We start from the raw sequence: 26617 nt of genomic DNA, 5'->3' as shown, positions 1-26617 counted from the left end.
AATCAGGCTGAGAAATAGTAATGAAATTTAAAAGATTCTTTTATGTTAAAGGGAAAGATTGCATTTTGGGGAAAGGTGAAAAACAGAATATTTTATCCCACACAATCTCAGGACAGACATTTAAATAAACATTAGAAACATAGGAACGGAACTATTTGCCCTATTGAGCCTGCTCTGATATTTTGTTAGCTATGGCAGCTCTTTATCTTTTTAATCCAAATCGCCACGCTTTTTGCTAATACTTTTCCAAGTATAATATTTATCTCCTTTTCAAACCCTTCAATTGATTTTGCATATTCAGCAGTCTGGGCAGTGCATTCCACATTCTCACAGCCCTTTGTGCGAAGATTTTTTTTGTCTCTGGTTTCCCTTTTAGAAAAAAATTACTTTATTATGTTCAGATATACGTTACAGAAACAAAGACATTTTTTGATGCATGTGAGAAAACAGTTCTGGCCATTGGACTCAGGAGTTCTGCGTTCAAAGTCTACCAAAGAGAAGGTACTGTTGTACTTGTTTGCCTATGTAATATTAGTCACTGCACTCCTAAAAGTACTTCATTGTGTGAAGCTCTTTGAGATATTTTAACAATGAGCTAAGGCACTAAATTAATGCAAGTATTTCTTTATCTCCTTCAATAAAAGGTGTTGGTCTGAGTATAATAGAATTGCTGTGAAATGGAAAACATCAATTAGCCTTTTGATGGGAAAATCACCTTTGAAGGGATATCTCCAAATGTGAAGCCTCAGAATTCCTGAGTTGGGAGAGAGCACGGGCATGATTTTAGCCCCCAAGATTGGAAGGGTTGGGGGCGGGGAGGCAATGAAAATCGATGATTTTTGGAGCGTGAACGAATCCCGGCTCCAAGCCGCCGACTCCTGCGTTCGATCCAGATGTATCTGGGTGCACGCGCTTCAGGAAGCCAGAAGTCCCGTCGGCAATTAAAGCCGGAGGGCCGATATTTAAAGTAACAATTAAGATACTTAAACTAGTTAAGAGGTTTCATTTTTAGTGTAGTGAGGCAGGGAAACGATTTTAACTCTGCCTCAATGTGTTTCCCATGGCCTCTGAAACACGCCATGGAAACGGAGGCGAGTTGCAGCCGACAGCCATTTGGATCTTTAAACCAGTGATTGACATGTGTGAAGAAAAGGTGAGTTTTTGCAGCAGGGCAATCAGTTCTCTCAGACAAACCTTTGGCTGGGAGTTCTTTGTGTTTAAACTGAGATTTCTTTGTTCACACTCAGAATTCTTGTGTTCACACATATTTACTTACATTTTGGACCCCCTCAAACTGATCCCATCAGGATGGGGAGGGGTGCAATGGATTTATTCAGCAGTACATCTGAGGAGGAGGCACATCAGCATCCGCAGCAGGCACGATGTGCAGTTCTGGGAGTTGCACCTCCACAAGACAGAGGTGCAATGCAAGGACCTGCAGAAGAGCAGTGAGGGGACCAACGGAGGGGCCGAGGTCACAGGAGGCATCACCCATGTGAGAGGGTCTACAGGCAGAGACTGAACTTCCTGGACCTCTCTGAGGAGCAGTGCCTACGCAAGCTTAGATTGAATCACCAGGTGGTCGCAGACATCTGCGCGCTCCTTCATGCAGAGCTGCCCCCGGCTGGGCCTGGTGGCAACGCATTGCCTGCCGCAGTTAAAGTCACCACTGCCCTCAATTTCTTCACCTCCAGATCCTTCCAGGGTGCCACCGGTGACATCGCCGGAGTCTCTCAGTCGTCTGCACATAAGTGTATATGACTGGTCATGGATGGCTTGTTTGCCACGGCATCCCTCTACGTCAACTTCCTAATCGACCGCATCAGCCAGACTGAGAGGGCAGTGATTTCCAATCTCTGGCTAGCTTCCCATGGGTACAGGGCACAGTTGATTGCACACACATAGCAATCTGAGGACCTGCACGTGAGCCAGGACTGTTCATCAACCGAAAGGGATATCACTCCATCAATGCGCAGCTGGTTTGCGATCACCAGAAGAGATTTCTGTAGGTGTGTGCCAAATTCCCTGGCAGCTGCCCTGATTCCTTCATTCTGCATGAATCCAGCATCCCGGCTCTCTTCCACGCACAAAACAGACCTAAGCGCTGGCTCCTTGGAGACAAGGGATACCCCCTGCAGACGTGGCTCATAACACCTCTGAGAAACCCCACCAGCGAGGCACAGCAGCGGTACAACAACAGTCACATCACCACCAGGTCTGTCTTTGAACACGCCATAGGACTGCTCAAGATGCACTTCCATTGCCTGGATCAATCTGGGGGAGCCCTTCAATGTGCACCAGCGAGAGTCTGCAGAATAATAGTCATCAGTTGCGTCCTGCACAACGTCGCTCAACAGAGAGGGTTACAGGCGGATAAGGTCTCATGCACTCATGAAGCTTCCACGTCTGCCACCAACATTGAGGAGGAGGAGGAGGAGGAGGAGGAGGAGGAGGACGACGATGGGCAACCCTTCGGCACAACAGTCACTCACCTGGCTGCTTATGATGCCAGGCAGTCACTCATATTTGATAGATTCTCATAAGGAGATCTGCAAAGTGATGATAGTCAAGAACTCAGACCACCTGGAACGACCACCACCAACACCAGCCTCCACCCCACCCACCTCCGTTTGCACAAAAAATTCCTACAACCACACATTGTAAACATGTCCAATGGGTGGCATCGAGGCTGGCCATTCATGATGAAGCACATGAAAGGGCACTTTCACAAAAGGGACTCAAGAATGGGCAAGACGTGGCAGTGGTGGTGAGAATCATAAAACTTAATGTGCATTCAACAAAAAACAAATATAAATGAAAAACATGACATTCTGGCAGATACCCTTGTGCACACCCTTGGTAATTACAAAACCTTCGCCTTCCTCTTCCTAGCACTTCTACGTGGTGCATCCCCTGTGGCTTCAGCAGAGGTAATAGCAGGTTGCTCAGATTCATGCCCTGACTGCTTAGATGCTTTTGCCCTCTGCCCTCTGGGTTTGAAGCCCATGAGGGCCCTGCCAAAGACTGTTCCACCTGCACCTGTGCAGGGGCATCGGGAGAGGAAGCAGCGTTGCGGGTAATGGTTGGGGGGGGGGGGTGGGGGGTGGCAACAGGTGAGACATGGGAGCGCTTTGAGTGGAGTCCCCACTTCCATGTCCCCTTTTGCCATCATCCCTCTCCTGGGCCAGGGCCAGATCACTTCTACCACTCTGCTGGACAAAGAGCTTGGAGGACATGTGTGCTGCCTTGTAAGGCCATTTCTAATGTATCTGTCAGTCTTTTTAAGTTCGCAGAATGTTGTTCACCCTGAGACCGTTGCCAGGGTCTTAATGGACTCATTTGTGACCTGTGCATGAAGCACCATAGAGGCTGCCATTCCTTCCATCGCAGACACTCCCACACATACCTCCACCACCAGTCCACTAATGCTGGAGGTGGAGTCCTCTGTCCCCTCCGCTAATGTGGAGACTAAGCGTGGCAAGTCTTCCAGTACATCACAAAGGTGCTGCTGTACCTCGATCGTTCTCCTTTACAACAATGGCCCCCGGGGTTCAGCATCTGTGTCCAGCTGAGCAGAGCTTGGAGAGGAGTACACCCTCTGACGTGGACTCTCCACAGCTGCCCTTGCCACCAGTGTCTGCTCGTGCTCACTTGTGTATGGTGACTCACCAGGTGACAACCCAACAAACTCTCTGGTAGGACCCACCGAGATGTGAATATCTGCGCTGGTGCATGTCTCACTAAGATGTGACGGTGCGCCCTCAGAGGCAGGGAACTCATCTGAAGAATCACTCTTGTCCACTTCACTCCTTGAAGGGCCTGGAAAAGAACATACAGCAATATTAAGAATCATCGCAGAAGTAATGTTGCGATGAGCATATTGAGGTGTGCAACAGGCTAATCATTAAGAACATAAGAACTAGGAGCAGGAGTAGGCCATACGACCCCTCGAGCATGCTCCGCCGTTCAATCAGATCATGGTTGATCTTTGACCTCAACTCCACTTTCCCGCCTGATCCCCATATCCCTTGATTCCCCTAGAGTCCAAAAATCTATCCATCTCAGCCTTGAATATATTCAATGACTCAGCATTCATAGTCCTCTGGGGTAGAGAATTCCAAAGATTCACAACCCTCTGTGTGAAGAAATTTCTCTTCATCTCAATCTTGAATGGCCAACACCTTATCCTGCGACTATGCCCCCTAGTTCCAGACTCTCTAGCCAGGGAAACAATCTCTCAGCATTTACCCTGTCAAGCCCCCTCATAATCTTACATGTTTCAATGAGATCATCTCTCATTCTTCTAAACTCCAGAGAGTACAGGCCCATTCTACTCAACCTCTCTTCATAGGACAACCCTCTCATCCCAGAAATTAATCTAGTGAACTTTTGTTGCACCGCCTCCAAGGCAAGTATATCCTCCCTTAGATAAGGAGACCAAAACTGTACGCAGTAGTCCAGGTGAGGTCTCACTAAAGCCCTGAACAACTGTAGTAAGACTTCCTTACTCTTGTACTCCAACTGATGATAACATCAATTCATGTTGTGTATGAGGGATGTTAAAGTTCTGTCACCAGACGTTTGCGGGGTGCCAGTCTCGGCATCCCTGATGACCAGGCATTCCACCATTCGACTGAGTTGCAAGGCCTCCTCCTTCACCTCTGTGAGGGCCACTTTTTGTGCTGGCCCACCTCCAGTCCTCGTTCTCTCCCTTACACTCTGTGCTCTCTTCTCCTACAAGGGGAGAAGGTACAGACGTGTGAGTGACTGAGGTTGACGGGGTCAGGCTGATAATGAAAGAGATGCATCAGAGGGTGACTACACAACAGATTTATCACATTGCATCAGGATTGGGATGAGTGGGAGTGTTGGGTTCACAAATGGGAAGGTAAGGAAGTAGTGCACATAAAGTGAAGGTAAGTTGATGATGAGCCTTAAGTGGGTGTGAGAAGTGATATGATGGAGGAGCTTCGGAGAGCAGAGTGTGAGGGGGGGTGATGTGCACCACAGAATGCAGGTGAATCAGTAACTGTACTCACTTTTCCTTTCCCGGTTAGGTCATTGAATTGCTTCCTGCACTGCCCCCAACTCCGGGAGATGTTGCCGCTGCTGGTCACCTCCTCTGCCATCTTGAACCAGGCTTTCTTAGTGGCAGAGGCAGGGCGCTTCTTCCTGTCTGCCAGGCACAGCGTGTTCCTCCTCCTCCTCACCCCGGCCAGTAGCACCCAAGTCAGGATTCTCTGAACCAGGGTGCTGGCTTGCTCCTCTGCTGATCCATGTCATTCAATTTCTTATTTCTCCCGCAAAAGCTATTCTTGCGATGGCCCTTTAAATAACCCAGCTCCCAGCACGTCATTCGGGTGCGCAGTGCATCCCACTGCCAGGCTAAACTCATGCCCCATAAGTCCCATTTTTGCTTGAGAGATCCTGGAGTATTGGCTGGAACCATGTTCCACCAGGATTCTGCCCCATTTAGTTTGGACCTTTGAATTCCAATCAGAGCAGAGCAAGGACAGATCTTCCACCCATCACTTCATGTCAAGGGGGGCACGTTGGGGGGAGATCCTGGGCTCCTTCAGGAAATGTTTTCCTTTACCCCCTGAAAGGCCTCAGTGGCTCATATGTCCTGGAGTGAGTCCCTTTGCGAATATCAGCATAGTGACTCCAGTGGGAGCTCAATACTTACCAAAACATTCTTTTTTTCTTCAGCCCAGTTGGGCGTCAGGGGGATTTCAGGTGGTACAGCATGGTGGCACTCTGCCTGAAAAGGGCAGATCGAGTTGGGCATCCCTGATCCAACCTTGTAGCTGCAGGCAGCCACCCCAGCTATACAAATAACCCCAAACCCAGGATTTGGGATGGGGCCTCCAGCCTTGGGCTAGAGCAGGTAGGGATTTCACTCGGCCTCACTTAAGACCAGCAGTGTGGTTCCCCCAGGAAATTTGGGGCCTAAATCTTTATTGTGGCCTGATAGGCAGATCTATGAGTTAGAGTCCTGCACCTTTAACAATATTCTTGACATAAGCAGAAGAGGAAATTGATACTGCCATATATTTCTTTTGTTGATAGTGTGCAGGAATACAACTATAAACATCAGACAGCTGATAGACACAGAAATCATACATTGCATGCTGCTCTTGTTAACTGACGTCTGTCAGATCCAAATGTTTCCGGCTGGTTTAAAATGCCACTTTGTTCTTCAGTTTCACATGTGAATGAATGTCTGCCTTGTTCCAATGGGTTTGTTTAGCAGATTAAAAACATCAATCTGCTTTAAAATCTGACTCACAGAGGATGAGGTAACATCGTCCACTCGAACTTAGCAAGGACTGGACAATAACTTTATTTACAGAGTATTCAGCAGGTCCATGTAAAACCTTTTAATTCCAGGCCTGGAAATCTTTGGTGTGTGTTAAAGGGACTTGGCTGTCAGGAGTTCCTGATTTGTAATCAAACTGGACAGTCATTATATGACAGTGAGTCTGTCTTGAACACTGTAATAATAGTTTTCAAAGCATTTTAAAGGCACGGTGATCAAAAAATGCATTTGTTTTTGAGGAAGGGGACAGGAAAAAGGTGAGCTGAGCTGTATTAAGTCGGGAATTATCCAGGTAAATTCTCTGCTCATTTTCTGCCAGGTGGCAAATTATACTTTGGGTGCAAGTTTTCACTTTTTTATTTGCTTTAATTCCAATTTTCTTCCCTCAACAACAACTTGCATTTATTCCACTCTCTTCATGTAAAAGAATAGCTCAGAATTTACACGGAGCAGAGGAGGATACAGAGCAGGAGGTGTGATGGATTCAGGGGAGGGAGGTCTAAAGATAGTCAGAAGGGGTCAGCCTTTAGGAGGCTTTTCAATGAAGGGAGAGAAACAACAAGTGAAAATGGTTTTGTTGGAGTGTTCCAAACAGCAGGGGTTCTCCTGAAGGCTCTGATACATGTTGCGTCTGACTTCACACTCAGTCAGTCCAGTACATCATACATTATTCAGGTGGAAGCCTACACAGTAGGCAGACATTTGACCATGGAAAACATTACAGCTGAGCATGTCCTGTTTTAACCCCACATCTCATGCACTTTCCAGCAGTCCACTCTGGTCTTTACCCTCCATACCTTATGAGCACTGAGGCCAATTGTCTCAAGCCAACTACTGCCTTGAATGAGATCACCAAGTCAGTAGAGATAGGGATCAAACCTCAGAACGTTGGGTTTGTGTTTGATTATTGCTACACCAGGCAATACGCATTAAGTCATCAGGGCATTATTTGAGATCTGATTGATTGGACTTGCTCTCCAGTTCTTTCTTGCATTGTTACCGGTTAGGTTCTTCTAGGTTGTTATTGTAATAGCCTACACTCCATAAGGTAATGATGATAGATATCCAGTGATTACACTTTCATTTTAAAGTTATCTAGAATGAGCAGTAAGGAATTACAATGGTTTTTCTGTTTGGATGTGTTCCAGCAAGGGTTCATGCAGAGGTAAAATAAATGTTTCTAACCTACATTGGAAAAGGTAAGGTTAATTGAAGTATCCAAACTACCAGTATTTATTTCCTCTGGTGATTATAATTGCTTGTACAAGTGGATATTCTAAAGTAGTCACATCAAAGGAACTACTGATGAGAATGAGACACTCTGTGCAAACTGATCATTCTGTGGATTTAAAACATGCATCAAGTGCACTTGAACAGAAAGTAATGAGGTTCAAAATTGGTTGCAAAATCTCCAGCTTGAATGGATTCACATCCCATTTACAGAACGACTCTTAGACTCATAACATGTATGCACTTCCGTCTGCATTGCTGCTATGTAAACAGTCTTATCTGGTAATTGAGTTCTGAGATGCCACAGAGCTATGATTTATATTTTTTCCTCTGATTTCCTCAGTCCCATTCTTTCTTAAAGATGTCAATTGTCTTACTGGGGTAAGGTTTCATAGATGGTGATTGACCTCTAATACCCCATCCGAATGGCTATTATCCATATGTGAGTCTTGGGTGTTGCAGCTGCCCAGTTGTGGGCATTGATACAACTGAGCCCAGTCATGCCCTCACCCATTGGCCATACGCATGCACTTCCAGCAGGGCTAACAGTGTTGTGCTCAGGAGTAAGAACTCTGCCCAATATTTCCCCTCCTCAATGCAGAGGTGCTGAGGCCTATTATAATGTCCTAACGCCACCTCACCTGAAATCAACTGACTACAGATTAAACCTGGGAGTTTCCTGATCGGTGTAGCTCAGAAACCAATAGGGTAGATTTCAACTTTCACCTCCGGTGGAAAATCATGCAGTAATGGATCAGCCGGCTATTGTACACACCACCAGATTTTCTTTTCCCTGAAGCTGATGGAAAGGAAAATCCAGACGGGTGTATGATGGACATTTGATCCACAATGTCGACTTTACTGCCCAGTGATGAAAGTTGACATCTACCCCAGTGACTATCTCTGAGATTTGTGTAACATATGCTGTGTTGGCCTGCAAAGGCCTTTCAAGGCTGTGAGTAACATGTTGCAGTGCCAGTTGCTAGTTTGTTTTTGGGTTATCACTTCTCCTCGCTTACTCTCTAAATTTTGTCATCTATGTTGTCTTTCTGTTGAGTCCAAAGAAGTGTAATTGTATTTAAACTCAATATTTGAGAAACTGGAAAGTTAGTACCAATTAGCAAAAGAAGAATGCCTCTGTGGTCATTTTTAGAGACATCGGAGGGGGAGGCAGGGGTGGTGGGGGGGGGTAATTTTCACCTTCAGTGCCTGAGCAGTAATCTAGCAGAGCAGATCACCCGACCGTTGTAGAACCCAATCATTGATTTCCAGGGCAATCCGCAGCACCCCCAGATTACCACCCAGGTGATGAAAGAGAAAATTACCGCCCCAGCCCATCATCTTCATGAAGAGAGTACAAGCCAATGTTTATTGTTTCTTGCAAACATGCAATGCAGTGATATAACTTATATCACAATGTAACATTGTGCGACTTGCACAGGATGTTGTTGTGACAAAAAGTGACAGCTCACCTCTTTTGGCTCTTCTATCTCCTCAAACAAAAAAAAATACTTGCCAAACACTTTTCTTCAATACAGCGCCCTTAAATTCACTTGTCAAGTGCTTGTCATCTTATATGATACAATTGAGTCCCAAGAAATACATAACTGGTTTGCCAACAAACACTGTGTGTGGATTGCAAACCTCAGATAAAAATAATAAATTTACAAGTCTGTTCACAAGAGTTCATTCAATCATTCATTCAGCACTTCAATCAAAACAAAGACTGAAAATAGTGAAACCAAAGTGATTAACTTTCCAAATGTGTTCCTGCCTCTGTCCATTTGTCATTTTTGAACACTTCAATTGTCAGTCAATTCACTACGTCTAGCATACTCAGCAGTAAAAGCTCGATAATGGAGGGAAATATATTCAATCAGTATTGTGTATTTAAATGAGAAGAATGAATTGGGTATTTTGTGCAAAGTGAGTGAAAGAATGCATTAGATTTCTATACTTTATTCAGAATTATGTTTGAAAAAGCTCTTCTTTTATCTGGAGTCACGAGTGTATTTGTTGCATAAGATTTAAAACAAATTATATTTGCTTCTTTAATGTTATCCGATGGAAATGCTGTGAGATTGCAAGGGCATGATAAAACACAGGAGAATGGTTATTAAAGATGACTACAATAACACTTGAAAGTATATGGCCTCACACAACAGCTGATCTGGTACTGACGTAGTGGTGTGTTTTACTTTATAATTTGAGCTTTTCCAAACAGCCACTACCAGAAGCCTTGGTAAACCACATCAGCAGAGCATTACTGCCAGTTGCCTCACTCAATTGATCAAACGTTTTTGTACAGACAGAAGATATCAGAAGAATAATCATGTAGTCTTCCTATTTGGATAAAAGAAAGGTTAGAATGTAGGCCAACAACAAATAATAAGCAAGTGACCAAGGCCAAGATACAGCCCGTGATCATTGTGGTGATATACCCACCTATATAATGAACAGATTATCATAATGAACTGGTCATTATCATATTGCTGTTTGTGGGACCTTGCTGTACGCAAATTGGCTGCCACATTTCGTGTATTGCAAGTGACTACACTTCAAAAGTACTTCATTGGTTGTAAAGTGCTTTGGGATGTTCTGAGGTCGTGAAAGGCGCTATATAAATACAAGTTCTTTCTGTTTTTCTGTCTTTATTTAATGACATAATACAATTCAAGCATCAAAGTGGGAGGGGGATTTAGATGTGGTTACAAAAGAATTTTAGACAGTCATATTATGGTTAGGGTGGGAACAGTCTTGAGATCACTCTCATCATTGGAACGTTGCACATTTTACTATGTTAAAGGCGCTATATAAATGCAAGTTGTTATACGAAGAACAGAGCTGAAATCTTTGCCCCCTTCTCTCACGGTCATATCTTCCTCTGGGGTGCCTCTTTTCCTTTGAGAACATTGACATTCTGTAGATCAGCACACAGCATACTGCAGAAAGGAAATAGCCAGCTACCTTTTGATTGGCATGTCTACTGCCTTTTTCTCTTCCCCGATGTACCTCTTCTGAACATAATGGAGAATCAATGGACATCGCCACAGCACCAGCTGACAAAAGACACTCCAGATACAGCAAAACCTACAAATATTGGGCTTAACTAGGCAAAGTTTTGATTATTTTTTTTATTTATGTTTCAGAATGTCAATACTTAAATGAGAAATTTTACAGTTAAGGGCCTCATACAATCAACAGTAAGACTTGCTGGCCTCAGAGAAACATTTCCCTTTACACCAAAGCGATAGTATTTCCTACTTCTTGTTTAATAACACGTGTAAGGAATAATTTCCTTCCTGATTCCAATGCAAGAGATAAGCATTTGAAAGAAATGGTCCCTTGATTTGTGTAATGTGAGCTGACCTATTTGGAAATAAATGGCCATTCATTGTTGATTGCATCCACATTTATAGCTTTTGATCAAAGTGTAACCATTTATTCAAACCAATACATTTAAGATGTTAGTAACAGCTTCCTCTGTCTTTGTCCCTAAGAACTCTGTGCCTACACCATCCAGATACACAATACAAGCACATAAATCACAAGGTAATGTTTCTGTACACTCTCCTGATGATAGGCCATTAATATTGATGGGAATGTTCTGGTAGCTGCTTGTTGCATACAGGTCAATCTCCCACTAATGAACCACCAAACATGGTATTTATGTTACATCCATTGTGCCCTACCAATATAGTAATATTCAGCACTTTACAAATGATGTGTTATTTAACGGGACACACATTTATTTCTAATGGCGATAGCTGAAGGTTAATATTAGGTGTACAATGTTAAATGATGTGCTGTAGGAATGAAGGATACCATTGAGATAAGTGCTGCTTTTTAAATGAACTATAGCTTATGGTTGATGCTATTTGGTGGATTGCAAAAGCAGCACATAAATCTTCACCCAATCAAAAAAAAAACTTTAGGGGACATTTTAACTCCACAGCTAAAGCCAGCGTGACGCTTGCCGAGGAGCTGCAGTGAGAGGCCCATCTATTTTAACGGCCAGGCCTCAGTAACATTCCACTGGCCAGCTGCCTGCCTGAAATGGGCATCCCGAGGCAGCTCACTGGCTTGAGAAGATCAGGCTGCCAGGTAGGTCGCTGAGGGAGGATTCGGGAGGGTATCACAGGCCGGAATGGAGGAGCCTCGGGCGGCAGCTGGCCAAATATTCCTCGTGGGACCCGGAGGAGCACTCCCGGCCCCACAAAAGTGAACTTACCCGACAGGGTCTGCGCTGGGTGTCCACCAGGTTTTACTCCGCGGATGCTTCACTCAGTTGGCAGTTAAAATTTGGCATCAGAGTCTAACAGCATCATAGGACCCAAATTTACATTTATTAATGAGGCTCCCGCCTGAGTCAGGGAGGGCACCTGAACCGCCCAAGATAACAGTGGCACTAAAATGGCCACCATGAGGGAAATGAGCGGTTATTGCACCGATTGGATTTCAACTCCCTTACCGCCCAGTTTCTGCCGGGCAGAGGGAGCTAAAATTCACCATTTTGTTTTACTCAACCTTCTACTAAAGATCTAGAAAAATAAAGGGTTTTTTTTGAGTCGTAAGCGAATGAATTAAGTTTTTGCACAGTTCTGTAAGTTATAGTTCACCATACTCTGTTATCCCACAGATTGCACTTTGAGACAGATATTTGTGTGGTGTTTCGGAGCCTTGCATTTCCTAAACAGTTGCTACTAACCAGACATCATCCATTTTGTGTTACATATCGTGGTGTGGAATTGAACTTGTCAGTGTCTGGCTATTCGAGTGGGCATGTTCTATATGTCACTGAGATTTCCCCCTGGGATACTGGGCAGTTGATTTAGTGTATGGGATTGAAAAGTATTCAGTGTATTCATCATGTTGTACACAATGACTTGTTGGTTCCCTTTGATCATACACTCCAGATGTGACCTTTTAAGTTACCCGCAGGTTTGTCTGGGTAGATGCAGTGGTGCAGTTTTTAAACCTACACTGTCACCATTTTTTAGTGTTTCTAATGGAAAACCCACTGAGTAAAGTGCAACCCTTGCTGGATGAAATAGGACAGTGGAGAGACAGGGTGCTGGGTGTCACACATGCCTTGTGGAGGGAGGTGACGCTGGCATTGAGTATCAAGTATTGCAGACCAATGCTGGAAAGAGTTTAATGACCTGATCAGGGCAGGCAAGGCAATACACAGATCATTCTCCCTTTTCTGTCTTGGGCACCAGCACAATTCACCCTCTGAAAGTAACAGATTACAACTATTACTTCAAAATGCATTCTGATTAAGGGGGGTACTAACTCGGGATCTTACATTATGGTTATCCATTGCCCCCAACAGCAATTACTTGCATGTACAGCTCGAAAACTCCTTTCTCCACTTTAACAGGGTGAACCAACCACATCTCTTCATTCAGTTGTCCCATGCTATTTGACACACATTCCGCAATTGCTAGCCTTTGCATAATTTACTCAATCATGTTGCAGGAGAAAATGGCGCACAATGCCCATGAGAGGCAAGCCACTGGAGAAGGCATTCCCAACCTGATACATCTCACACCCTATGAGGAACAGACCACGGAGCTCCTGGGGAGGCAATCTGCTCTTGCTGTGGGAGATGACAAGGTTGGATGCCTAGTGTTGATGCCAGGTTAGTGACTGAACACCTACAGTGGGCATCTGTGTGGAACACCACATAGCCACAAGCTTCCACCACCCTTTTCTGTCTCACTAATCCCAAAAGAGTAATACTCACCCACTATTAGCTTGTATTCTCCTTTCCTGCAGATCCACCACATCAATGGAAAGTACAGGTGGAGGAAGATGATAAAAATGATGAGGAGGAGGAGCAACAGGAACAGAGGCACAATTATTTCCTTGTGAACAATAATCATGATGATGAAGCTGAAGATGATAATGATAATGAAGAGAGAGAGGAAGGAGATGAAGTTGAACTCAAGCCAATCCATGAGTTTCTGCAGAGATCCCTTGCCCCAACACTCCAAACATTTCAAACTCACCCCCTGTGCCACTTTCTTCTTCACTCACAAGCACCAGCTCAGATACTTTCATGTTGGGTCAACTAGATAGTGTTAGTGAGGAGGTAACATGGAGTGATTCATATAGCACAAGGAAGCCGGAGGAGTAAGGATGTGCCATCTTCTCAGTGGAGGCTGAGGAGAAAGTTTCAGTGTTGTGGAACCTAGATCTCATGGGTACTCACCTGAAAAGAAGGATCTTGGAGTTGCATCGTACCTAATGGAGGCACTGAGTTCAGTCTCCAAGAATGTGCAGCAACTGATAGATGTGACTCTTGAGTTTACAGTTCTAATTTACAGCAAGATCAGGAAAGCTTTTTCTTCATTGAAGACACCAATGGAGCCTGTAGCAGCTTCACTGGAATCTGCACCTCCACCTCCACAGAAGTACAGACTGCAGCTCTGATGGCAATAGGGGAGAGATTACATAGCACCTTGTATCCCAGCATCTAGAGCATGGCGGCCACCATGCATGCTATTGTCTCCCATGGCTGTCAGAATCTGATAGCTACCACCAGACCAGCCATCCCACTGATCAGTAGAGATCGAGATCCAGGGCCCAATAGAATGTCAATGGCTGAAAATGGCCTGACTGACACTTCCTTCTCAGGACAGCAGCACATGCCAGGCCTTCCCTGTCAGAACACCATGCGAGTGGAAGATAAGAGGGATCCGACTGCCCAGGAACAAGCTCCAGAGATACAATCAGCAACAACTCCCTGCCAGAAGCTAGCTACCATGAGATAAAGGCCACCTCAGTCCCATCACTCTTTTGTAGAACATGGGCAACCAACCCCCTCTCATGATACTGGTCTTCAGGTTACACCCAAGGGAAACAGTAGAATAGATGAAAGAAAGGCATGTTTAACCATCCAAGAGAAGTTTGGTAATATGAAAGAATAGGTTGACTTATGTTCACTTTGGACTTTGTTGTATTGAAATAGAACGTGCACTTATGCCATGCTGTGGAGGGCTGGTGTGTTGCCATGTTCTAGGATTGGTACTGGTTTGAAGGATTTGTCCTTTATTGGAAGTTGGGTGAGAAAGAGTTAAGGCATCAGTGTCAAATGTAAGTTTTGTTAAACAGAAGAGAAGCTTTCAGTGGTCAGTTTTGCTCTGATGCTCCTTGCGGCAGTCACTGAGGTATCCTTTGAGTGGAGGTCATTGTGATGCTCGCCTTAATATACTTCTGCCTCCAAAACAGCTAGGCCCACCTCCCCAGCAATATCCAATTTTTTATGTGGATAGGGTGGATAGAGAGAAACTATTTCCGCTGGTTGGGGATTCTAGGAGTAGGGGGCACAGTCTAAAAATTAGAGCCAGACCTTTCAGGAGTGAGATTAGAAAACATTTCTACACACAAAGGGTGGTAGAAGTTTGGAACTCTCTTCCGCAAGCAGCAATTGATACTAGCTCAATTGCTAAATTTAAATGTGAGATAGATAGCTTTTTGGCAACCAAAGGTATTAAGGGATATGGGCCAAAGGCAGGTATATGGAGCTAGATCACAGATCAGCCATGATCTTATCAAATGGCAGAGCAGGCACGAGGGGCTGAATGGCCTAGTCCTGTTCCTATGTTCCTATGTGCAGGCGCACAACAGACTAAAACTACACATGATATATGAGTAGAGTTCCTCCTGACCTTTTCAGGAGCTAAAACACTCCTTTAAGACTCTGATAATCCTCTCAATAACCAATCCTGTAGAGGCATGTGCCTCATTGTTCTGCCACTCTTAGTGAGGTAAATATCCATGGGAACAGAGGTAGGCTGTGTCACCCACCAGCCATCTGTTAACATGATTTTCTTCCCTGAAAAGGTCAGGAGCCTGAAAAAGCAATGTGGGTGCCATCGATTGCATCCTGGAACTTGGGAAATCCAACAACCCTGTAAGACTGGATGACCCCATATTGATGTTATGCCAAAGGTGGTGAATTCTCCAGCTTTCCTGTAAAGTGCGCCGGTCACATGATGAATGCATGCCCGTACTGCACTCTAACTTTTATTACATAAATTGCCCTCTGGCTACCAGTACTGACCTTGTGCCAAAAAAGTTCAGTGCACTTGTCACCTTAATAACCACAGAGAAAGTGGTGTGGGCAGATGAGTGTGGCTGCGGGTCCTCATGCAATAGAATGCAGACTCCCCTATTGCTTCTCTTACATATACCCTTATTAATGTCTTCATAGGACCGCTGTTGCCTGTATATTAAATGTGAGAGGTGGGACAATATCTGGTGTGGTCCATCCTTCTTAAATGATGTCTGACTCTCCTTTGCTCCATCCTGTGCTGCTCTTCTGCCTCCTTAATAATGTCATCCAAGGGGTAAGCCGATAGCACGTGCCACACCTGCTTTCTGAAACCCTTCATTGTGTGTGGGGAAAGGTCAAAATCTCCCATTGGCCTCACACTCTCTGAAGCATGTCCAGAATGCTAAAAATTGCTGCGAAAAGTTGTTCCCAGCAGCCGAGATTGCTATTGAAACTCTCCCACTCTTTAGGCTCTCAAACTCCTCACTTCTGCCTGTGTCAGAGTATCAGCTGCACCTTATAATTCAACTTATCCCAAGCTCACTATGGGTGCAAAAGGAGAAAATTCAGCAGCAGCACCACTGGCCCTCGAATCATAGAAAGGTTACAGCACGGGAGGCCATTCGGCCCATCGAGTCCGTGCTGGACAGGTAAATGCGCTCAATTGGAACTCTGGGCCAATCACAGGAAGGTTTTAAAAAAGCGCAAAGGAATTCAGGGAGGAAACAATTTTGGGTTTTCTGCGCCATTTTGCTACCAAAAAGAAAATTCTAATTATACACTGAAATTCCATCAAAGGCAGCGTGGAATTTCTGGGCCATTATGTATTACCTAGTTTTAGAAAGTAGTGGATGATTTATGGAGAGCTGGTACCAAGACCCCAAATTTAGGTCTGATATCTGATAGGCAATCCAACTGACCATTGGCATTGAGGTCTCCTGAGATACAGTGTTAGGGACAGGTATCACATGCATCCATATACAGATTCAATATATCCTGGTGACAGTGAGGTGGTGTATTTTACTTGCTGAATTCTCTCATGCACTTGCATTTTTGTTGTCGTGTTTAGGAGTTGCTAAGCATGATGTGCATTACTTTTGCCCTCTGCCTTAGCCAAGATCTCCTTCTTTAATACTTGATCCTTGCTTTTTTCAATTTTTTTAACTTCAGGTTTGGGTATAGTGTTGGCACATGGCTAATGGGGGTCCAATTTCCTTTTGGTTTAGGCTTGGCAGATTTCCCTAGCTCCCAGATTTGGCCAGCATGTGCAACTCAAACCTGACTTATGTGTAATTTTCATCTGCTGAATTCATGTATACGTGTCTGGGTAGGATCACTTGTCCTCTATTCTTTGGATGTGCAGGATCATGCCTCATGTACTCCTCACAGCCTTGTAACATTCGTGCCTTGCAACAAACCATAGTTTCTCTTTAAACGTAATGCATTAACTGTTACTACAATGAGATATCAATGACCAGGATTCAGTGAGCCTTCTGCTTGTTGAACAGTAATATTCTGTGCACATGTGTAATGAATCACATGTATTTTAAATCTCTCCTAACCAGAATGTCTGAAACCAGCCTTCACAAGATTCCTTGAAACAGCTGCAGATGGGCTTTCTATAGAAAAGCTGATTTTATTTAGTGACAGAGGTTTTGTAGTTTCTATATGGTGTTGCCATGACATGAACATTAAAATGTCCCAATCTGGGGGCACATTGACAGTGAATAGCCTATGATATCACAGAGAGGAAGTTGCAAATATACACTTGCTGCTGGCTTCCTCTATATGACAAATCAAACACTTCAGTACCTCACAATTACCGTTATATATATTTTTCTTGACATGAACATAGACGCTAAAGAAGCCCATCTGTTTAAAAACAAAGCACATTTGAACACCATTCATTCTCAACACCTTCAGGTTTGCTGCATTTAGTTCACAGTCAGGAATTCATGCTTTGTGTACTTTTGCTGAAGATCTCCGTTGTTCACCTCAGGAACCTGGCCTCCGTGACTGTAAACCACAAGAAACACCTTCCTAAGACTGGACCAAGAATTACCTTCAAGATGAATCGTCATTGGATTTTGTATTTAATAATAGAGATCTTTAAGACACACACATGAACGAAGCAGATGAAGATTACACAAATAGTCAGGTCTACGTTATCAGTCACACTGCCCAAATTCGGGAGCTAGAAAAATCTGCCAAATCCAAACCATGAGGAAATCGAACCCCATTAACCATGTGCCAACACCATATGCAAACTTGAAGTTAAAAGACAGAAAGAAAGCAAGGAGTGAGTCTTACAGAAGGAAATCTTGTCCAAGGCAGAGGACAAAAGTAATACTATATGCTTTATACCTCCCAAAGAAAATGCAAGCCCATGAGTGAATACATTGGAGACTTTCAGGTGTGTAGGGTCTGGTTTGGGGATGTTGCCAGGAAAATTAGCCCTCTTGATTCTATCTATAGGCCCCTGCAGATTTAACTACTGCTACTACTAATACAATTTACATTTATTTAATGCCTTTAGTGCAGAAAAATATATCATGATACTTCACCGAGGGGTAAGGAAAAAAGTTGAGCAAAAGAAGGGGTCACCAAAAGCATTGTCAAAGAGATGGGTTTTAAAGAGATTTTTTAAAGACAAGAGAGAGTTGAAGAGATGGGACCGTTTAGGGATGGAATTCCATAGAGTCGACCTTGGCGACTGATAGTATGGTCACCAATGGAGCAAAGGGAGGGGCAGATGCACATGAGGCCAGAGTCCTCAGAAAAAAGTAGAAGGCACAAGGGTGGGCAGTTTAAGAGAGAGGGTGAGCAAGCGGAGATTCACTGAGGAGTAAGGGTTGGAGGGTGCCTGGGAAACACACTGAGGGCATCATAGGGGGAAGGAGGGTGAACAGTAGGATGGAAAGGAGGGTGGAGAAGTTTATGCCCAGGGAGTGTAGCAGAAAATGAACAGTGTGGAGCAATGGTTTAATAAAAAAAATAAACCACTGAATGATGGTAGACCACACATTCCAAGAACCTAAATGGCCCTTGGATTTTGAAGTGTGATGTCAGAATGGTTTACTTTTCCATAAACCACCACTACTGAAAGCAAATATGCAGGTGCAGCAAGCAGTTAGGAAGGCAAATGGTAGGTTGGCCTTCATTGCAAGAGGATTTGAGTACAGGAGCAAGGATGTCTTCCTGCAGTTGTACAGGGCCTTGGTGAGACCACACCTGGAATAATGTGTGCAGTTTTGGTCTCCTTACCGAAGAAAGGATATACTTGCCATAGAGGGAGTGCAGCAAAGGTTCACCTGACTGATTCCTGGGATGGCAGGACTGTAGTATAAGGAGAGATTGGGTCGACTCGGCCCGTATTCACTCGAGTTTAGAAGAATGAGAGGGGATCTTATTGAAACATATAAAATTCTGACAGGTCTAGACAGACTGGATGCAGGGAGGATGTTTCCCCTGGATGGGGGGTCCAGAACGAGGGGTCACAGTCTCAGGATACGGGTTAGGACATTTAGGACTGAGATGAGGAGCAATTTCTTCACTCAGAGGGTGGAGAACCTGTGGAATTCTCTACCACAGAAGGCTGTGGAGGCCAAGTCACTGAGTATATTTAAGATGGAGTTAGATAGATTTCTGGACACATAAGGCATCAAGGGGGAGAGAGTGGGAATATGGTATTGAGATAGAGGATCAGCCATGATCATATTGAATGGCGGAGCAGGCTCGAAGGGCCGAATGGCCTACTCCTGCTCCTATTTTCTATGTTTCTATGATCCATATGGAGGCCTTCCAACCCTACTGTATTCAGAAGCAAACACATGCATGAGAGTGAAATCTCCTGCCTAACAACCACAATCTCAAGCATGTAAGAACTGGCAATTTTCCTTGAAGAGAGCACTAAGGAGATGGAAATGGACCTATTCCAACATTCACAGCAGTAGTGACAGTCCTCTATGAAATCTATAGGGCCTATATTTTAAACAGAGTGCCTTCACTACCTCCATGAATTTTGTGATGGCACTCCACTATCTCCATGACAATTTTTTGTTTTCTGTGAAGAGACAAGTGAGAAAAAAATAAGGAAGGAAACTGGAAAAGAGAAAGAGAAAAGAAATAAGGAAGGGGAATAGGGTGAAAAGGACAGAAAGGAGAAAGATATTAATGCCACTTGCCCATTCCCTGTGGCCCGTGTGATGCAGCTTTTAGGATGTCAATAGGGTTGAATTTCTGCACGGGTTCTCCCAATTGTCCTCTGTAATTTCAGCAGAAGATCCACAGAAACCCTAGGAAAATGCCTTATATGCCGTTCCTCCGAGGTTTCTGCAGATGATCTGCCAAAGTTCTGGTGGACAATCTGAAGAACACCAGTGAAAATTAATGGTGAATGTCTCAGATATAAGGCTTCTGACTGAAAATCACATGGACAGGATGTGTCTAATGTTGGGTAAGATAAATTATTGTTTGTGGAATGTTTGCAGTGTCTTTTGAAATGTTATCGTTCAGCGCCAGGTAGAAAGATGAACTATGACAGACCTGAAAACTTAAGTTACGTGAAACTATTGGAAAGCACTGTAGTTTCATTTTTGGCACTGAGAAGAGTGGGTGAGAGTCTGATAGTGCAGTGGTTATGTTACTAGACTAGTAATCCAGAGAATGTAAGTTCATAATCCCATCATGGCAGTTTGAGGAATTGAATTCAGTTTTTCTTTAAACCTGGAAATAAAAAGCTGGTACCAGTAAAAGTGACCATGAAACTGGAAGATTGTCATAAAAGCCCAACTGGTTCACTAATGTCCTTTCGGGAAGGAAGTCTGCTATCTTTATATGTGACTTCAATTCCAAACCAACGTGGTTGCCCTCTGAAATCGATTAGCAAACCCACTCAGTTGTATCAAACCGCTTTGGCAATGAGGGATGGGCAATAAATTCTGGCCTTGTCAGCGCCACCCACGTCCTGAGAATGAATGAATATATTTTTTAAAAAGGCAATGAATAACATTAAAGATCCATGACAAAGTCCTGGTAAGAAGAAGGGAAGCAAGGAGAAAGTGATGGCTACAGAAAGGAGAACATTGAGATGGAGGTGGACAACTGGGCAATCAGGCAAGATGTGAGCAACCCAATGGAGGAGCACTTGGAATTTAGTTGTAAGATGCTTGATTGATATGCTGATAGGGTGAGATGAAGTAGGGTGGGAAGAGGCTCGTGTGGAGCATAAACACCAGTTGGGCCGAATGTCCTGTTTCTGTGCTGTAATTTCTATGTAATGTAATCCAGAGTTAGGGGCAATTTTAGCTAGCCCACCCGTCAGGAAACTGATGAGATCGGGGGCAACGCTGGTTTTACACCCAGCCTGAATTTACTCTCCATTGAAATCAACGGAGAGTAATATTGAACGGGATTGTAAAACCAGCATTCCACTCGATCCCATGGTGAGTTAGGTTAAATTTCCCCCCTGAAGATATCATTGCAAACAGTCTTTTACTTTTCAGACCACAAGCATGGTATAATACATCATACCATCCTTGTCTCAGGTGATGGAAACTCGCATGTTGAAATTTTAGGCAATAGCCTAGGGAGGAAATGAGATTTTTTTTTAGGAAAATAGTCCAATTAGCTTTTACTGATTTAAAGCAGTGAGCCATAAAGTGAAATGACTCCATTATTTACGAAGCCAGCAATAGTCATTAGCAGCACATAAAGTGGCTTTCTCCAGAATAAGAACAAGTCAAACAGCTGAACTTGTTAAAACTGATTTAAAAATGCTTCATATGGGTGCATGGAGGAGCAGGCATGCTCAATAGCTCGCACCAGAAGCCTGTTAAAAAGAGGAAGGCAAATAAATCTTCTGAAGTAGGCTTTGTAAATGTGTTTGTTATGTCTGCTTTAGGTTTTGCTTCGAGCATATGGCTGCTATTCCTCTGTCTTACCCCTTCTGTCCCCGCCCACCCAGTCTTTCTCTCGCTTTCCTAGTGTACCCCTGCTGGTTTTCCACACTTGAAGAAGTTGCTCAGAGTACAGTCGTCCGACACTGGCATCAAAGCCTTGGATTACTGCTTTTATCCAGCACAGTCTTTTCACCGGTCGGAGGAAAACAACGAGCATTCGGTTGACGTATTTGATTAGTTCAAATCAAAGCATTCATGGTCTAAATCCTCCATAAAGGTCTGAAAGTCATCTCCTGTGGGATTAATGCTTGCACTCAGGTACATTTTTTCCCCCTTTGAGCAATTCTCGGTAAGCCATCTACTATTTTCTAAATGCTTTTTTTTCTATTCCTTAAGGTCATGTCCTGAAGGCACTATTTGAATCCACTCTTGAAAGGCTGTGTGTTTATAATGCAAACCATAAGAGAGAAAGGCAATTCACCCTTTAAGTGCTGAAGTTGCTTTTGCTTAGATCTGTGAATGCTTTCTGTCATGTAGTGTCTAGAAAAGAAAAATGACTTTTCGGCAAGTAAATTGTCAAATGTCCGGAGCCTTATGTCATATAAAAGTTTGTCAATCTTGTGGTATTTATTTAATGCAGAGGTAACTGCATTATTCAAAGGGTTAAACCTGCTCTGCTAAATTAAAATGTTTTTGCAGTTCGGTGCTGATGACCTGCAGCATGCTGTAACATTGTGAAGTGCCAGCATTTACTAAACATAGTTTGTTCATATTTGGACATCAAGAAAGTGGAACAAGTAAAACTGAATTGAGTTTTATTTCTTTTGATATTATAAGAGTGTGCACTGCTGTTTATTATGAACCTATAGTAAAAGTACAGACCTTGATGAGCAGAAGTCTAATGTGCTCCTCCTGCTCTTGTTAGTTTTCATTTCTTTTACTCCGAGTGTAAAGGGTGCCTGCATTATGAGTTTATTTAATGGTGTATTAACATTTGTTTTGCCTTACTTTTTCCCCTATTTTCTGTTCACCGAGTTAGCACTCCCACCCTCTTCCCAACCATGCTGCCTTCAGTAAAGATAATGGGATGATCCAGGTTTGGAAATCTCCAAGCATCTCTATAATGCCACTAGGAGGTGTACGTGAGCAGCATAAGAAGGGGAACCTCACCCATCACAATTTTCCCCTAACTTCCCTGAAAACCCAGCAGAGACTAAGAAAAAACAGACAGCCTCCGGAGGGAGGAGTAGATTACATGGTTAATGGAACCGAGCTTTGGTGCATATCTCCTTCACTAGGGCCGAGAGTGTTGCAATTATAACACGTAAAGAGGACAAGAGGAGAAGAAAGGATAGGCTTTAGAAATTTACGTCAGTACCTCAGGGGCCAACACTGCTGTGTTTGATAATCTTAGTGAAAGGTAGACATGGGTACAGTGGTGAGAGAAAGTGCTGAGGTTCTGAGCATTTCTTGCCTTGAAAAAAAAGGCGAGTGAAAGTTAGAAAAGTGGCTGATAAAGTTAAATGCATTACTGAAGGCATAGTGAACACATGTAGTTGCTTAATCACATCAAAAAGTGAATGTTTTATTTCGGGTCAGATCCAAAGTTATTAGAGCTGATTTTTTTAAATATCCTGGCAGGAGGCCATAACAGGAAATTATGGGCACATCCCATGATTCCCCAATATGTGCATCTGGTGAGAAAGGCTTTATGCCAGGAGTGTGCAGATATTCAGTCTTATGGGACTTCAATAAAGGAGAATATTTCAAACTTTTATGCCGAAGTGGACTGTACAAGAAGGGTTTTCTACCCGAGAGCATGGGTTTATCGGGATATCAGAGTGGAGTGGGAACAGGAGAAGGAGGGCCCAAGAGTGCAGAGAGCAAAGGAAGCATACAAAACACAGAAGGTGTTACCCCAGGAGCCATGCGGAAGAAGGTCCATGCTTACCAGAGAGGTTGTGACACTGAGGTGTGCCATCTGGTCACTGAAGCCCTGTGAGGACAGTGAACCAATTACAATGTGCTACTAGTGCCTCAAACTTGCCACTGTTGCAGACATCCTTAGGTGGCATCTCAGGGCTCTGTCAATTTGTCATGTACCACTTTAAAGATGCTTAAAGATAAGAGCGGTGGGGATTGAAACATTGTGATCTGGCCAATGGCAATTTTTTCCTTCAATATAGTCTCTCTCATATCCTGACATGTATAATATAATCTGTATAATCTTGCTACTTTCGCTTCTAATGCCTTGCATTTTTTTGTATACATCTTTTTCAAATTTCCCTCATGTTTGTGTATGATTTGGACTGGTACTTTACGGTAACATTCATACCTTACTTTTGTGCTCTTTGTCAATCATCTGGACCTCTGCCAGGCTCTGAGTCACAGAGATAGTCTTGTATTTCCATTCTTTGCACCTGCTTTATCTGCTGTGGGTTTTTCTCCCCTCGCTGAAAATATGCTTGCATTGTTCCACCTCTGTGCTTACTAGCAATTAAAGGGCCTTGTTTTAAGTAAGCAGCATTCATTTCTGTGCTAGGATTCAGGGATTTATTCCAACAACTACATATACCAATACAGGAATCCTGACAATTTCCATATTGATAGTGTTTAAGTGGCTCCTTAGCTGTTTGAGAGGTGTGAGGCGGTCATTAATGTACTTCATGATAGGCTGCTACTTTTGTTGTTGTTTGCAATGAGATCACATTCTCACAAGCCGCATGTTTAAAATTGCACATCCCCAACATTTCATTGATGTCGGTGAAACGGGTGCTTTTCTCTGATTTACTAAAACCGGAATGTTGAGCATTGATTCCACACGAACAAAAAGGAGTGCCTTAAAGGGAGCAAAATGTGGCCGCAAACCCCGTGATTTTCCAACCATTAAAATGAATGAGCAGAAAACCCCAGGCTGTACGACTGTGACTTCCCGCGAAATACTCCCTGTGAGTGTGGGTCCCTGGGGAGAGGGCGGGATCGGCCTTCTGGCTCCCCGGAGTTCTCGACAGCAGCATGCTCTTTGATTAATTGCTTTTACAATAGTTGTCTGCAGATAGTTAAAAGATTTACATTTAGGCTGTGCTGCTTAAAATATAATTGACAGAAATGCAATTCATTGATTAATAAGCTTGTCATTCAGCCACCTAGTCCAGGCACTGGGCAGACATTAGCTCTGTTTGATCCTGATCTCTAATAGTGTTGAACTGGTTCTAATTGTTTCCTTCTGTCCATTGGATGTTAAGGCAGCTGCACTTCTGAAATATAAATAAGGCACGGTCATTTTTAAAAATTAACTTTGTTACTTGTATAAATTTGCACTATTTCTATATTTTTAAAAATTATTTGGGTCTGCTGCAATGTACTTAACTTTAAAACTTAAACCATACTAAAATCCAATGCATTATACTTATGGGAATAAATGAGGAAAATCCTATATTTTATGCAGAAAGCCTCTTCTACAAAAGGCAGAGGATAATGATGTGAAAAATAAAACTGAGACAAAAAATATTTTTGTTTTTATGTTCTTAAAACTTGAATGTCCTGACCTGAAAGACACCGAAGGCATATTCAATACACTGTGTTGTTACTGTTTAATGCATTCATATTCATACATGATGAATCCTTCTTTACTAGCCTCTAGCCTCACTCCGCCACAAACTATATTATTCCTCTCGATCTTATCCAGTAGTTAGGATTTCTCTGCACTTTCCTATGGTGTTCCTCCTAAGCTGCAAACATATCACCCTACATGCACCCTCATTCTGTTAAACTCAAGTATTGTTACAACATCTAAAACCTAAGCTTGCACCACTTCACCACTACACTTGATTTTCCTTGTCTTCTCATTTACTCTTTTCAAGCATGACAGTATCTTGCATAAAGGTCTTGGCCCTTTAACATGGTTTCACAAATTTAAAAAAACATGAAACACTTCCTGGTAACCAGCTGCTGATTATTTCGCAACTAAATTGTAGTAATGAATTCCACACAGGTCATTGCTGATCTCAGTCTCACCGATGGGGTACTGAGCAGAGGCTGGTGTTTCATCACAAATAGAAGGAAAATAGAAAAACGTAGAAGCCTCTCGTATTATGGACCTCCTGTCACCTAACTCTAGATCAACATCAGATCCTTGGTGCTGGAGATCTAAAGATGAGAAGAAAGTAAAATACATTAACCATGAGGGGGGAGAAAAATAAAGCACTCAGCGATTGCCTCAATTAAATTACAGCTCTGTAATTACTCCCAGCTACATATCTGCTTATATATAAACTGGTTCAGTAACTGTTAGATTATCAAAGTAATCTGTCAGATAGCTTCACATCAGACTTCCTTGAACACAATGAATTTTAAATTAATTATTTGATTATGTGGGCAAATGTGACAAACCATCAATTTTTTTTATTCGTTCATGGGATGTGGGCATCGCTGGCAAGGCCAGCATTTATTGCCCATCCCTAATTGTCCTTCAGAAGGTGGCGGTGAGCCACCTTCTTGAACTGCTGCAGTCCGTGTGGTGAAGATTCTCCCACAGTGCTGTTAGGTGGGGAGTTCCAGGATTTTGACCCAGCGATGATGAAGGAACGGCGATATATTTCCAAGTCGGGATGGTGTGTGACTTGGAGGGGAACGTGCACGTGGTGTTGTTCCCATGTGCCTGCTGCCCTTGTCCTTCTAGGTGGTAGAGGTTGCGGGTTTGGGAGGTGCTGACAATGAAGCCTTGGCGAGTTCCCACAAACAGCCATGGGATGAAAGGGTGGTACTGGTTGATGAAGGAATATTGGCCAAGACATCTGGGAGAATTTCTTTCTCATCTTTAAATTGCACAATCAGACCTTTACGATTCAATGAAACCACAGGAAGACAGGGCCACTTCTGACAATTCAGCACTTCCTCAGCATTGTGTGGCAGTGTTAACCTAGATTATTTGCTCAAGCCTCTGTATGGGGCTCGCATGCATAGCTTTCTGACCCAAATGCGAGAATGTTCCAACAGAGCTAAGTTCCACTCGTACCTCTCAAAAAGTAAAATTTACAAAAAGTAATTTCAGTGATGAGTATCTGCTTCATTTGAAACAAAACTACCCAGTTTGGGCAGTTTTAG

At 43.4% G+C, this 26617-nt stretch overlaps 1 protein-coding gene across 2 annotated transcripts in view; it reads left to right on the top strand.

Moving 5' to 3' along the window:
* The window catches only part of sema3ab (sema domain, immunoglobulin domain (Ig), short basic domain, secreted, (semaphorin) 3Ab), a 310018-nt gene that overhangs the window by 77202 nt on the left and 206199 nt on the right, over window positions 1–26617 (top strand). The window contains exon 1 of one of the 2 annotated variants that reach the window (XM_068005024.1): window positions 21752–21829. The exons of the other annotated variant lie outside the window; for it this stretch is intronic. The gene's annotated coding sequence lies outside the window, so the exon portion shown is untranslated. Of the gene's footprint in view, window positions 1–21751; window positions 21830–26617 lie in introns of those variants that run through there. 2 annotated transcript variants of the gene reach the window in all.

This window comes from Heptranchias perlo, chromosome 24 (assembly GCF_035084215.1).
Source record: "Heptranchias perlo isolate sHepPer1 chromosome 24, sHepPer1.hap1, whole genome shotgun sequence".
Taxonomy (NCBI): domain Eukaryota; kingdom Metazoa; phylum Chordata; class Chondrichthyes; order Hexanchiformes; family Hexanchidae; genus Heptranchias; species Heptranchias perlo.
This window is presented reverse-complemented; position numbering and strand designations above follow the sequence as displayed.